Here is a 12,887-nt window from a genome sequence, read left to right on the forward strand (position 1 = left end):
CATACATAATTTAGGCAGGTTAATAGTAGGATGTGCTAACTTTGTGGATGCAGGATCAAACTATTATGGCTTTTAGTTTTTATGTGTGTGATTGGACCCTTGGACATGTCAAGGGCATTTATGCGTGTGCATGATTGTATTATAAAATACAGCAGGAGCTGTATTTAGTTTTATTAGGATTTTATTTTTGATCTAGTTACATGTACATTCCTTTTATGGAATATAGGATCGATGGATGTAAATTTTTATTTTATGTTCGATCTAGTTTACATGTATATTCCTTCGAGGAATATAGGATCAAAAAATGTAAAATTCTATTTATGTCGCGGATCGAATCTTAAAAGGCGTGGAACCTTTTGAGGACCAGAGGCGCAGCGGAACAAGGAGCAAGATGGATGCGACAACTAGACCCGGTGGCAGTGGCCAAAGATGGCAGCAGCTAGGGTTGGCGACACACGGAGGACAACAATAGATAAAAGCCATAATAGTTGAAAATTAGTTTTTCTATTTATTGCTTTTATATTGTGCTGTGTGTGTTAGTATACATGTTTAGTAGGCTAGCATAGTTAAAATTCCTCATTTATAAATAACTAAGTGGGAGAGGGATTTTAAATAAATTCCACGGTCTCCATTACTGGTTTGTAAGTGATGCAAACAAGCTTGCGCGTTGGCTCTGAGTGCCTTCCTCCATATCGGATGAGCTTGTTTGTGGATCGCTAGAACAAACTTCCATTTAGGATGACTTTAGGAAGTTAATTAAGAGTGTGTGATCTTCCCCATCGGAAGGGGCACAATCTTATTAATGGACTTAGTGTCAAGTAATGGTGTACACTTAGGCATGTCTAATAGTATCCTCCCCATCGGAGTCACTTCTATTATTCGTGTGACCAAAGGATACCAATTATTAATTTTATTTGTCAAAAAGTTAGGTTGACAAGATAATAAAATTAATGGGTTTAACCCTCCTTTTACAAATGTTGAATTTGTATACGTCCACACTATCATGGCATACAAAATTCACGGTGTTTTGAGGTGTTAGTTAATTTAAAATAGTATTGTTTGAGGAATCAATATTATTCTAAATTTAGAGTTCTGACCAAAAGTTATTTGTGATTCTTATGATGACTTTCAACCCACTGGTCATCATACTAAAAGAAAATAGACTTACTAGTCCTAACTACATAGATTGGAAAAGGAACCTGGACATTGTTCTTACTGCTGAAAGCTATAAGTTTGTACTGACTGAGCCTTGCCCTGATGCACCCACTGGGGAATCTACCCAAGAGGAGATTGAATATCATAGGAAATGGGTAAAAGCAGATGAGATGGCGCGGTGTTACATTTTGGCTTCAATGTCAAATGTGTTGCAACATCAGCATCAAGATTTACCAACAGCTTATGATATTATGAACAATCTCAAGGAACTCTTTGGTCATCAGGATCGGGCTTCTAGGCAAGAAACCATGAGAAAGATAATGATAGCCACCATGCAAGAGGGTACTCCTGTGAGGGATCATATCCTAAAGATGATGGCTTATCTGAACGAAATACAGATCCTTGGAGGAGTAATTTATGGGGAAACCCAGATCAATATGATCCTCCAAACACTACCTACATGTTTTGAGCAATTCCGCCTGAATTACAATATGAACAAAAGGGTATATTTATTGGCGGAACTACTGACAGAACTTCAGGCAGCAGAAGGTTTGTTTCGTCAAAATTCTCATATTCACTATGCTGAAAATGGTTCTACTTCTAAACCGAAAGGAAAGAAGAAGAAGAAACAAGTTGGTCCAGCAAAGAAAGTGAATAAATCTCAGAGTACAGGACCTAAAGCTGGAATGAAGAAGCCAAAGGCCAAGTGCTTCATCTGCAAGCAGTCAGGGCATTGGAAGGCGGACTGTCCTCGTAGGAATCAAAACAACAAAGGTATATCTCATGCTCTAGTTGTTGAAACATGTTTAGCGGTGTTATCTACCAGCACCTGGTGTGTAGATACGGGAGCCACTGATCATATCTGCAATTCCTTGCAGGGGTTCCAGGAAACCCGACGACTATCTGAAGGAGAGATTACCGTCTACATGGGCAATGCTACTAAGGTGGCGGCTATTTCAGTGGGAGACGTCTACTTATCTTTTAATAAAAATATAAATTTGGTTTTAAGAAATTGTCTTTATGTACCCAGTTTTAGAAAGAATTTAATTTCAGTTTCTAAACTATTTTCGGATGAATATTCAGTTTCCTTTAGTAACGATGTAGTAATTAAGAGAAATAAAGTGATTATCTGTTCTGGTGCATTAGTTGGCAATTTGCATACTTTAAATACAATTTCTCCCACAAAGCATAATATGGAAATTAATAACACATCTTCTAACTCAAATAAGAGAAAAGAACCTTCGGAAATGAACCAAGCATATCTTTGGCATCTAAGGCTTGGTCATATTAACTTAAGTAGGATTCAGAGGCATATAGCCGATGGACTCTTGGGTTCATTAGAGTTGGAAAATTTTTCAATTTGTGAATCTTGCTTGGAAGGTAAAATGACCAAGAGGCCCAAGGCCAAGGGGTATAGAGCCAAAGAAGTGTTAGAATTGGTTCATTCTGATTTGTGTGGTCCTATGTCTGTCCAGGCAAGAGGTGATTTTGAATATTTTGTCTCTTTTATAGACGATTATTCAAGATACGGATACATTTACCTAATGCGCCGCAAGTCCGAGTGCTTTGATAAGTTCAAAGAATACAAGGCTGATGTGGAGAAACGACTAGGTAAAAGTATCAAGACACTATGGTCTGATCGTGGTGGCGAATATCTCTTAGGAGAGTTTAGGAATTACTTATCAGAGGCCGGGATTCAATCCCAATTGTCTGCACCTGGTACACCCCAACAGAATGGTGTGGCAGAATGAAGAAATAGGACTCTTATGGAGATGGTTAGATCGATGATGAGTTATTCAGAATTACCAAATTCATTTTGGGGATACGCTCTGGAAACGACAGTGTACATTCTGAACTTAGTACCTTCTAAATCATTTTTTTCTACTCCCACAGAATTGTGGAATGGGAGAAAGCCCAATCTAATACATATACGGATTTGGGGTAGTCCAGCACATGTGCTGAAACCAGATCCTGATAAGTTAGAATCTCAAACAGAAGTTCGCGTGTTTGTGGGGTATCCCAGAGGAACGAAAGGTGGTTTATTTTATAGTCCTAAAGACCATAAGGTCATTGTTAGCACCAATGCCCAATTTTTAGAAGAACACTATATAATGGATCACAAGCCCAGTAGCAAAGTTGTTTTAGAAGAACTTAGAGAGGACACGTCTACCTTAGTACCAACAGTACAAGATGAAGTACCACAAGAGACTGCAACACGTGTCACACATGATACACAACCACAGACAATGCCTCATCGTAGTGGGAGGGTTGTAAGGCAGCCTGATAGATTCATGTTTTTAGTAGAGTCTTCGGACTTGATCCCGGGTAAACATGAACCTGATCCCCGAACATATGACGAAGAACTCCAACATATAGATGCAGTATCTTGGCAAAAGGCAATGAATTCTGAAATAGAGTCTATGTACTCTAATAAGGTCTGGGAGCTTATAGAACCACCATATGGTGTAAAAGTCGTTGGATGCAAGTGGATCTACAAAAGGAAAAGAGGGACAGACGGGAAGGTAGAAACCTTCAAAGCTAGGCTTGTTGCGAAAGGGTACACTCAGAAAGAGGGAATCGATTATGAGGAGACTTTTTCACCTGTAGCCATGCTTAAGTCTATCCATATACTCTTATCCATTGCTGCTCATATGGATTATGAAATTTGGCAAATGGATGTCAAGACAGCTTTCCTTAATGGAAGTCTTGAAGAGAACATCCATATGAAGCAACCAGAAGGGTTCATTGAAAAAGGCAAAGATCATCTAGTGTGTAAGCTCAATCGGTCCATTTATGGACTGAAGCAAGCTTCAAGGTCTTGGAACATCCGGTTTAATGAAGTAATCTAGTCATATGGATTTATTCAGTGTCTGGATGAGTCTTGTGTATACAAGAAGTGTAATGGAAACATGGTGGTATTTCGTGTACTATACATAGATGATATTTTGTTAATTGGCAACAATGTCAAGGTATTATCGGACGTAAGGGTATGGTTGTCCAAACAATTTGATATGAAGGACTTAGGAGATTGTGCACACATTCTTGGGATCAAAGTTATAAGGGATCGCAAGAAAAGAATGTTGTGTCTGTCCCAAGCTTCATATATAGATACAATCCTTGCTCGTTTTAGCATGCAGGATTCCAAGAAAGGTTTCTTACCTTTTAGGCATGGAGTAGCTCTATCTAAAGAGATATCTCCGAAGACATCAAAGGAGATAGAGGACATGAAAATAGTTCCTTATGCTTCGACTGTAGGAAGCCTAATGTATGCAATGCTATGTACGAGACCTGATATCTGTTTTGCCGTGGGCATGGTTAGCAGATATCAGAGTAACCCTGGACAAGGACATTGGACTGCGGTAAAGCATATATTAAAGTACCTGAGAAGGACTAGAGATTATATGCTAGTTTACCAAGCAGACGATTTGCTTCCTGTGGGTTACACGGATTCAGATTTCCAATCAAATAGGGACAACAGTAAGTCTACATCAGGCTATGTGTTTACTTTAGGAGGAGGAGCCATTGCATGGAGGAGTGTTAAGCAGAAATGCGTTTCGGAATCAACCATGGAAGCTGAATATGTAGCAGCCTCTAAGGCGGCTAAAGAAATAGTATGGCTCAGGAATTTTGTAATGGACTTAGATGTGATTCCTAGTTTGCCCAAAATCATCACAATTTATTGTGATAATAGCGGTGCAGTTGCAAACTCAAAGGAACCACGAGCCCATAAGGCAAGTAAACATATAGAGCGCAAGTACCACCTGATACGAGATATCGTGAAGCGAGGAGAAGTTGTCATCGCCAAGATTGCATCAGCAGATAACCTGGCGGATCCTTTCACTAAGGCCCTTCCGGCAAAAGCTTTCGATCGGCATGTGGAGGGAATGAGAATCAGATGTATGGCAGAAGATATGGCAGCTTAGTCATTAGTATAAGTGGGAGATTGTTAGAGTGTATACTGAAAGCCTATGCTTTTGTAAACATTTATTTTGAATAAAGAATCACATTTGGTCAAATTGTCTACATCTATTTGTAGTTGTTCAATTAATTTATATTGTAGATAACATAGTATGTGGTGTCACATACAGAAGATAATGTTATCAGTATCTTATAAATTATAAACAGTAGCTCACGACCAAAATGGAAAGGAATAAACCATTGGAAGGTCGTAGTGTAATTAGGTATTAGTTTATCTTAACTATATAATTACACTAGTACACTTAGAGTGTATTGAGTAGGACCATCAGAGGTCGTTTTCTTTTATACTGACTTTATAAAGGAACAAAGACCTCAGTTATTATGGAAGTGTGTGCTCTTAATCCTAATATAATAACAAGCACATATATTTGATATTTATTTCTTTAATTTATCAATGGGTGAGATTTAGTTCGATGAATCAATAAGCCCAAGCTTAGGTGGTCGGCCCCCATTAAATTAAAAAGAATTTTAATTTTAAATTTTTCTTATGTGAAAGATATAATTTAATTGGAGAGATTATAAATTAAAATATCTCTTAAAAGGATCTACAAAAGATTAAAGAAAGGGATTAGATCTCTTTCCTTATTTGTAGATTGGAAAGATATATTTTATTTTTCTTCTTTATAAATTATTCACATGTTGAAAAATTAAAATTATAGAATTTTTTTTTTATCAACCATGAAGGGATTTTAAAGGGAAATTTTATTTTTTAAAAATTTCCGAAGACAAATAAGGAATTTTAAATTGTTGATTGAAATTGCCTTGTTTGCTCTTATTGATGTGGCCGGCCATGACATGGAGGTTAAGGAAATTTTGTTTAATTTTTTCTTAATTAATTCATGTCAAGGAAAGTTAAGGAAATTTTATTGTAATTAAATTTCCTTATTTACCAAAGCTAAGGATTATAAAAGAGGGGGTTGGGGTGCCTTCATGAGACACAACTTTTATTCTTCTCCCTCTTTTCTTCCTTGGTGTGGCCGGCCCCATCCTTTCTCTTCTCTCCATCTTTGTGGCCGAAATTCCCCTTGCTCTTGGAGAATAAGTGGTGGCCGGTTTCTAGCTTGGAGAAGAAGGAGAGAAAGCTTTCATCCCTTGAAGTTTGGTTGGTGTTTTCTCTTCTTCCTTGGAGGTTCTCTTGATTGTGGCCGAACCTTGCAAGGAGGAGAAGAAGGTGCTTTGGTGATTTCTCATCTCAGAAGATCGTTGCCCACACAACGTCTGAGGTTAGAAGAGGAATACGGTAGAAGATCTAGAGGTTTTTGCTTGCAAAAGAAAAGGTATACTAGTATTTAATTTCCGCATCATACTAGTTTTATCTTCATGTAAAAAATACCAAATACAAGAGGCATGCGATTCTAGTATTTCGAATTTATTTTCGATGTTGTATTCTTTGTTTTTCTTTTCCTTGTGATTTGATTGTTCTTTTCAGTTGACCTAAAGTTATTTAAGGAAATTAAATATTAGCTTTCCTTAAAAGGCTTTGTCTAGGCGGTGGTGGTTGTTCCCATATCCAAGAAGGCCATGTGCCTCGCCATGTAGTCCTGGAAGCTAATTATGGAAATTAATATTAAATGGAATTAATAACCTACGTGATTTGGATCGAACGTGTTAAGTTCCGCAGGAGATACAAGTCTAAACCTAAAAGAACAAATAGATTAAACTTTGGATCAAACGTGTTAAGTTCCGCAGGCGATCCAAGTTTAGTTTAAAAGAACACATGGTGGGTAGGAAAAGATCCAAACCTTTGTACAAAGTTTTTGTACAGTGGAACCATTAGGTTTTCTGAGTAGCAACCAACATGCAACACTCCACCATAAACACGCCATAATATGTGGGAGCAATGCTCCACTACAACAATCCATAAATACCGCTGGAGCATTGGTAAGCCCAAATGGCATTACCAAAAACTCATAAAGACCGGAATGTGACCACCCTCATCTGGCAATCAACAGTGGCATGATATGCTGACAAACAATGCATGCCAAGAATAATATCGAAGTCGATCATTTCCAGTACTAATAAATCAACCATAAGTATCATGTTGCCAAAATCTAACGGGCAACCTTTGACCTCCTAAGTGACGTCCAAAGCATCACCGACCGGTAGAGAGATGGTCAGTCGCTGCGGTCTGAAGGTGGGTAATCTACCAATCTACCTTATAAGGGTATGGGATATAAAAGAATGTGAGCTACCAGTATCTATCAGCATATAAGCAGATAAGGCATAAAGTAAAATCATACCACGGAAAACAGATCCGTCGGCCCGCTGTGCATCCTCTCTGGTAACCGCATGAATATGCCTAATTTCTGGTGGTGTTGGAAGTGGTAGTGCTGCCAAAGGCTGCTGCGCCTAAGTCTGAGTCTGCCACTGTGACGGTGTCGGGTACTGAGCTAGAGACAGATAGGTAGACTGAGAGTGATACTGGACCGGCGGTTGGAGCTGTGACTGGAACTGGACCAGTGGTTGTGGCTGCAACTGATATTGCCCCTGAGTCAGATATTATGGTCCCAGAACAAAACTTTGTGGTACTATGAGGGTACTAGAGTACTCCTGTCCGAGCATGCCAAATGCAGATGCTGCAGGGGGAGCTATCCTTTGCTGACGATGTGAGGATTGGGCTCTGTGCCCTCCTTGCTGAGTCCCTATCTGACTGAGCTGAACTCCTTGACCAGAAACTCTGGAAGCAATATGCTGAGCCTTCAGTGAACAATCTCGGCTCAGGTGCCCGAGCAGTTTGTAATAATAGCAAACCTGTTGGTTGCAACTGGGAATATCGTACCGGTTCACCTGTACAAAAATTTTATACATGTCCTAAACCATTCCTAACAACCTATTGTGTTTTTTAGAAATTAAATTTGGAATCGCAAACAGAACTTAACATTATTGATTCCAAATTCAGCTTATCTGTTCTTAGAGGTTTAGACTTGGATCGCAAACGATGCTTAACATTATTGATCCAAATCCACCCATGTTTCAAATTTGATGAAATATTTATTTCAAAGTTTGACTTCCAGGTCAAACGTGGTGAGGCATTAGGCCTTCTTGGCTATGGAATCATCCACCATTGCCTAGATAAAGCCTTACAAAGAAAACCAATATTTAATTTCCTTATAGTAACCCTAGGTTTAACCATAAAGAACAATCGAATCAAAAATTTGAAAAACAAAAGAAACACAAACTTGAAAACATAAATTCGATAACCTAGGTTCATTAGCCTCTTGTGTTTAGTATTTCAAGATCTAAATAAAAGGATGAACTAGTTATGATGCGGAAACTAATAACTAGTTATACCTTTTATAGCTTATATACCTCACGATCATCTGCCGTATTCTTCTTCTTATCTCGGACGTCGTGTGGGCGACGATCTACCGAGATGAGAATCCACCCAAGCTTCCTTCTTCTCCAAGCAAGTTTCGGCCAACAAAAAACTCCTTGAGTTAAAGAATTTCGGCCACCAACCAAGCTCCAAGGGATGCTAAGAAGCAAAGCCTCCTATCTCTCCTACTTCTCCAAGCAAAATCCGGCCACCAAGACCTCTCCAAGAAGATGCCGCCGGCCACTTAAGAAGAGGAATAGGGGAAGAGGAAGAAGAGACGGCCAGCCTCCACAAGGAAGAGAGGAATAGAAGATAGATTGTAGGAGGTGAGGCACCTCTACTCTCTCTTTTATATTCCTTGGTCTTGGCAAATAAGGAAAGTTTTAATTAAAACTTCATTAATTTCCTTGCCAATGAAAAGGAAATTTTAATTAAAAATTCCTTTTATTTATTAATGTGGCTGGCCATATCAAATCCTCCAAGGAAGGAAAGTTTTAAACACAAAATAAAAACTTCCTAATTTGTTTCCAAAAATTTTTAAAATAAAAATTTCTCTTTAAAAAATTCCCTTCATGATTGGTTATAAAAGGAAACTTTTATAAATTAAAATATCTCTATTTAAATATGTAGATGATTACAAAAAAGAAAGTTTTCTATAAAATTAAAATCTTCCTTTTAACTACAAATAAGGAAAGATATCAAACCTTTCTCTTAATCCTTTGTAGATAATTATAAAAGGAAAGATTTAATTTTAAAACTCTCTTTTAAATCATGACTTCCACATAAGAAAAGATTTTAAAAAAAATAAAATAAAGTCCCTTTTATTTAATTGTGGCTGGCCACCTAAGCTTTGGTTCAAGCTAGGGTTGGCCACCAACTCACCTTGGTTTAGCCGACCCTAGCTTGGGCTCCAAGCTAGGCTTGGCCGGCCACCTTAAGGTGGGTAAGAAGGTGGGTATGAGTGGGTATAAGACTTTATAAAAAAGCGACTACGACAGGGACCGAGAGGAGGAATTGGTTTTGGTCTCCCGATGAACTTGAGATTCCCGTGTTCGCCCCGAACACCCAACTCGAGTTCATCAATAATAACTCATACCACTAAAGAGTTATTATTGAACTACTGCACCAATCCCATATTACTATATGGGCTCCTTTTTATCATGAGTGTGTTAGTCTCCCTATGTTTAAGATATCGAATGTCCACTAATTAAATGAGTTACTAACAACTCACTTAATTAATATCTAGCTCCAAGAGTAGTACCACTTAACTTTATTGTCATGTCGGACTAAGTCCACCTGCAGGGTTTACATGACAATCCTTATGAGCTCCTCTTGGGACATTATCAACCTAGATTCCTAGGACACAGTTTCCTTCTATAATCAACAACACACACTATAATAATATCATTTCCCAACTTATCGGGCCTCTTGATTTAACGAGATAAATCTCACCCATTGATAAGTCAAAGAAACAAATACTAAGTATACATGTTTGTTATTATATTAGGATTAAGGGCACACACTTCCATAATAACAGAGGTCTTGTTCTTTTATTTAGTCTGTATACAAAGAAGCTACCTCAAATGGTCCTGCTCTATACACTCATAGTGTACTATTGTAATTTTATAGTCAAGATAAACTAATACCAAATTACACTACGACTATTCCAATGGTTTGTTCCTATCCATCTTAGTTGAGAACTACTGTTTATAATTTATAAGGAACTGATAACATGATCTTCTGTGTGTAACACCACACATCATGTTATCTACAATATAAATTAATTGAACAAAAACACTTAGCATGTAGACATTTGACCAATGTGATTCTTTTATTTCAAAAATAAATGTTTACAAAAACCTAGGCTTTTAGTATACACTCTAACAAAACCGACTGTCCCAGGGAGCAGGCTTTGGTGACATGGTCTCTGGACCCACATCTGGTGCAGTGAGTGTCGCTGGCGGGCTGTTTCAGGTTCTGCTGAGAAGACCGAGAACGTCCTGATGAAGATCACCTTGACTTTTGAGGCTGACCAGAAGCCCCAGAAGTACCCTGACCTGGCCGCCCACAACCACTCTGCTACTGTCTGGTAGCCTGTGCCTGCTGGATCTATCCTGATGTCTGACCCGTCTGCTTCCTCTTCCTGTCTCGAAACGCTCTCTACTGAGTTGACTCAATCATGAGGGCTCTATCCAACATCTCTAAATAGGATGAACTCCCGAAACCAGCAAGCTTTATGTGTAGATGTCCATCTAGTCCCTGGATAAACTGATACATATGGGAACTATACTCTGCAACCAGTTCTGGATAAAATCTGGCCAATCGGTTAAACTCTGTATTATACTCGGTCACTGAGCAGTTGTTCTGTTGCAGACTCAGAAAATCCTACCAACGAGTTATCTGATATGCACATGAGAAGTAGCAGCTCTCAAAAGCCTCTCTGAATCTAGCCCAAGTTATGTTCTGCTCGCCTATGATGGATCGCTGCGTAACCCACCAGGTGTCGGCCTCATCCCGTAAATGGAAAGTAGCCAGCTCTGCTTTCTCCCACTCGGAGCAAGCCATGTAGAAGAAGGTCCGCTCCATGGTCTCTAACCAGGACTGAGCCACACTCGGATCAGTCTCTCCTCGGAAGAGTGTGAATCGACTCTTCATCGACTCTGCCATTGCTGGGATCCAGGCTCGTGTCGCGACTATATCAGTGAGGGGAGTAGGGATGGCTACAGGAACTGGCAGAACCACTGGAGCTGGTATAACAAGGGGTACCACTGCATAGACCGGGCGAGGCATCCCCGGTGCTACTGCATAGACTGAGGCAGGTGTCATTGGCGGCACTATAGGGTCAGCATAGGTAGGCGCGGCAGAAGGTACGGTGGGTGGTGGTACCGGAGGTGGAGCAACTGCTGCTGCTGGTGCGGGTACCGCGTATGCAGTGGGCACCGGTGGCAGTGGTGCCTGGTATGCCGTAGGCACTAGTGTTGGTAGTGCCGAGTATGCCGGTGGTACCGCTGGAGGTACCGTAAATACTATAGAAGTGGGTACGGCGGGTACGGTCGGGGTAGTTACCTCTGAAACCATCGGAGTCTGAGAACCCGACGCCCCCGCAGTACCATGCGGAGTCTGTCCCTGACCGGTAGGCTCAACCCCAGTAAATGTCTCTGGCGACTCTGCTGCTAGGGACTCCAACGTCCTCTTACGTGGTCGTCCTGCACCATGTCTCGGCACGGGAGCACGTGCACCTCGCCTCATATATTTTGAATTATAACACACAAATATTACTACAAGTATAACACTATAAAATTAAACATCATAGATGTTCCGTCGTTGTCCAGTCCCCCCATATATAACCTCGGAATCCCGTATGAAAAAATCAATGGAAATCCGTACAAATTTGAAAAAAAAATACCCAAGTTAACTAGCAAACTTGGGCTAACTCACAAATCGAAAACACGAAAAGCAATTATCATAACCCGCTCTGATACCAAATAAATTGTCACTCCCTAGGTAGTCCCTGCCGGAGAAAATTTTGGCAGCATCTCCCCTGTACGGGTGACAATATTAAATTTTCTACAATGACCTCAATGCCATATATACCTCGGCCAATACGGCCAGAACAATAATAATATATAACAGTACAAATATAGCAATCATCCACGCAGTTTAATAGTAAAAACTAAACGTAAGCAGAGATAAGGAAATCATCACAAAAATCCTACTCAACTACACCCATAAAACATAAATCTGATATCCTAATCAACTACACTCATAAAATACAAATCCGATATCCTATTCAACTACACTCATAAAACATAAATCACCAGCATACATCCAAATGAAAATCCATCGATAATAAGGAAACGTACAAGATCCAAATACCAGAAGACACAAGTCTGAAACATAGTCCAACATAATAAAAAAACCAAAAATGTGCGAACTCGTCGCAACGTGCAGTGGTGGGGGACTAGCGACTGGAACCTCCTGAACAGGCTTAACCTGAAAATAGTAATAGCGGGGTGTGAGTCCAACAGTCAGCGAATACCTAGTTGACATGCATAGTAAACTATAACAAATAGCAATAACTATGCGTACAGTCTCCTGATATAACATATAGAAAGTGCAAAACTGTAAGATAAGGAGTAAGTGTACTAACCAGAACCTGGGTATAGATATATCAAGGTCGTCATACCTAAAGTATCATAAATCTTGTATGCATGTCAAACAATGCATCCATCCAATATGCAGCATATAAAATGCAACAACCACAAGCAATAAATGCAAATAATGCATATGATCCCAATAACATGTCCTGGTCACCCCTGACGCCAGTCAGCCATCTCACACACGATGGTGAGACCGAGTAGGTAGGGATGTGACAACCGTACACTCTGTCATCACTGCTCCTGATGAGTGACCGAGTGGACGGGATGCTATCGGAGTA

The sequence above is a fragment of the Zingiber officinale genome, chromosome 5B, assembly GCF_018446385.1.
Source record: "Zingiber officinale cultivar Zhangliang chromosome 5B, Zo_v1.1, whole genome shotgun sequence".
Taxonomy (NCBI): Eukaryota; Viridiplantae; Streptophyta; class Magnoliopsida; order Zingiberales; family Zingiberaceae; genus Zingiber; species Zingiber officinale.